At 28.0% G+C, this 3,410-nt stretch overlaps 1 pseudogene; it reads left to right on the top strand.

The window, feature by feature from the left end:
* Window positions 1-2,465: 2,465 nt before the first annotated feature.
* On the top strand, window positions 2,466-3,166 carry LOC124897105 (annotated as a pseudogene).
* The last annotated feature ends 244 nt before the right edge of the window (window positions 3,167-3,410 follow it).

Raw genomic sequence — 3,410 nt, 5'->3', positions numbered from 1 at the left:
TTTCACTATAGATTCAAAGGTTTTTGGGTATTCCAGTTGAAGCGAGAAGGGTCAAAGCAAGAAGATCCAATTGTAGGTTATGATTTCAGCTCAAAATTCAATTATTATAAGTATCTTAACTAGGCTTTTGGTGGTGCTATTTAACAGTGATGAAAGAGAACAACAGTGTTGGAGAAAATTGCAAATTGATAATTCCATCCCAGAATCAATTCGAACAACAACAACCTCATCCCCTACAACACAAACCTATAATGTTATGTGTATTTTCAGAATTAGCATTATTGAATGATAAATATGATGTATTCTCATATATGAAAGTGTCTAAGAATTGTAATTACCTTATTTATAGTGTGTCCTTGGATCTATCTAAATTTTTGTTTATCTCAAATTCTCCATTTTGAATGTATATATTGTGCATTTTATCTATATTATTGTATTTAAAAAAATATTTTATAAAATCAACCACAAGTGATTGCTTTACATTAAAAAATAAAATTAAAATATTATACAAAAATCGACCACTTGTGGTAACTTTTCATTTAAAAAATTAAACAAATATTTACAAAAAATGACCACAAGTGGTCGGTTTTTGATTAATAAATAAGTAAATAAAATATTTTTAAAAAGCGACCACTTTTTAAAAAAATTAAATCAAAAATATTTTTAAAAAAGCAACCGCTTGTGCTCACTTTTTGATTAAAAAAAAAGTACAAAGAAAATTATTTATAAAAACCGACCACTTGTGTCGCTTTATGATTAAAAAAATAAAAAATAAAATATTTTGAAAAAGCAACCACTAGTGGTAACAATATGCATACGTTGTGTATGGGGTAATTATATACTAATGTAGATGTTATGTATATACTATATATTTAGAACTTGATAGTCGATAGTAAGTGATATATATATATATATATATATATATGTGTGTGTGTGTGTGTGTGTGTGTGTGTGTATGTATGTATGTATGTATGTGTGTGTGTGTGTGTTTGCCCGCGTGTGTGCATCTTGTGTATTCTGTTGAATTTTCGTGCGAAATATGAGCAATTAGGGAATTCACTACTAAAAAAAATAGTTTTTCCGACCATAAAAAATTGACCACAGCTTGTGGTGCAATAAAAGAGACCACATCTTGTGGTCGTAATAAAAGCGACCACATGTGGTTGTTTTTTAAATTTATTTTACAAAATAAATATAAAAAAGTAAAAGTGTTTATATTTTAAAATTACAAAATAATCATTTCAAGAATCTTTATATTAATTATTATTTCTTTTAAAAAATAACTTTTTTTAAAAAAGCAACCACTTGTAGTCGCTTTTTGACATTAAAAAATGCCCCAAAAAATAATTTTAAAAAAGTGAACACTAGTGGTCGCTTTTTATTTTAAAAATATAATTAAAAACTATTTTTAAAAAGAGATCACGTGTGGTCTCTTTTATTTTAAAAATTAAATTAAAAATCTTTTATAAAGCAACCACAAGTGGTCGCTTTTGGAATAAAAAAAAATTATTTAAGAAACCGACCACTAGTGGTCGCTTTTTTATTAAAAAAATGAAAAAATAAATTGAAACCACCTGTGGTTGATTTTCTTTAAAAATTAAACAAAAATATTTATATAAAAGAGACCATTCGTGGCCACTTTTCTATTTAAAAGATAGAGAAAGAAAACATTTTAAAAAAGAGACCACTTATGGTCGCTTTTTATTAAAAAATAATCGCAAAACAACCACTTGAGATCACTTTTGATTAAAAAATATATTTTAATTATTATATGTAAAATCAAATATATTATTTTTTAAAATTACACTGATCACACGTAGTTGATAAGAAATATAATAATAATAAAAATAAATTAAAATTCATACTAAGAAATATATCAGATAAAATAAATAAATTACGTTAAACATAATGCTTATCAATTACTGATGTTTCGATATATAAAATAAATATTTTCCATTGTATATACGTTAAATTACGTTAAACATAATCTTTGTATAATGAATATGCCTATATCATATAATTATGGTAATAATATTATGCTATTGGAGCAATAATAGTGTAATGTACATATATAACCGATAATTCATCAGAATATAATGAATGTGTTGTATTATGAGGTAATATATTTTTGGATGTGATGTATATAGTACGTATTCAAGAGTTGATATATATATATGATGTTATGATCAATGAATGATAAAACTGGCAGAATCTATCCAAACATATTGAATACGTACCTTGATTTGAAACGATCGGAGTAATAATATACTGTATGTTGAAGTTATATTAATATAAGTTAATCAAATTAATCGATAAATCGTCAAAGTATGTATATGAAATACGTCGCACTATATTACGGGGTAATATACTAGTGTACGTATGTGATGTACATAGTACGTATTTAAAACCTGATAGTCGATAGTGTGTATGAGTGTGTATATACATATATATATATATATGTTATCCTTGTTCGTCTCCATTTTTGTGAAATTATTCCTCAAGCAAGGCAGCCGATAAGTCATCGAAGGGTTTGTGTGAATAATGAAATGGTTAACATTACTCATTTTAAACTCTCCCAAGGTGATATAAGATCCTTCTATATCGAAATCTCAATTGAGAAAATAATAGGAAAATTCCTGGATCACCCGTGGAGAAGAACCAAAACAGAATGGTTCCGCCTACTCAAAACTAAGATGGGATGCCGTCTACTACTAAAATTCTGATTTTTGCAACAGTGGCATTATTTTATGCAAGAAGAAGACTTAGAAAGAACAAAGAAGTTTGGATCCGAAAAAGTATGCTTAGGCAGTTCTTTCGTTGAGCACAGCAGAATGAAGAGGAATTTGTATCATTTCAAATCCCTATTCTTATCGAAGAGAAGGAACGAGAAAAATAGAAATAGTCCTACTCGAACAAGAAGTTCTATAGTTTACAACTCTTCTTTATATAGTAATTCGACCTAGTGCTCCGCATCCCCCCATCAGTTTACTAAAAAGATCAAAATAAAAGGATCGAACTACCTACTCATTAGTCGGAGGTGAATCATAGAACACCAAAAGTTGTGGTATCTTATGGACCTAACATAGGCCACATACCTTACGACATAAGATTGAAAGATCCAAACCTTCTTCTTCGGAGCGAAAAGGGACGTGGCCAAAATATATAAAGATCGGCGTAGTCGCTCATAGGGACATATCTATACGGATAGAAGATAGTCTAGGCCGATTCATATATATATATATATATATGTGTGTGTGTGTGTGTGTGTGTGTGTGTACACAAACCCTCATATATATATTATGTAGTGAAGGTATAATAACATAAGATAAACTAACCGATAATTTATCTTAGTATATGTGAAATACTTTGTATTATTATGGGATAGTAAAATCATTTATGTGATGTATATA

The sequence above is a fragment of the Capsicum annuum genome, chromosome 3 (genome assembly GCF_002878395.1).
Source record: "Capsicum annuum cultivar UCD-10X-F1 chromosome 3, UCD10Xv1.1, whole genome shotgun sequence".
Taxonomy (NCBI): Eukaryota; Viridiplantae; Streptophyta; class Magnoliopsida; order Solanales; family Solanaceae; genus Capsicum; species Capsicum annuum.
Note: the sequence above shows the minus strand (reverse complement) of the source record. Positions and strands in the feature narration are given on the sequence as shown.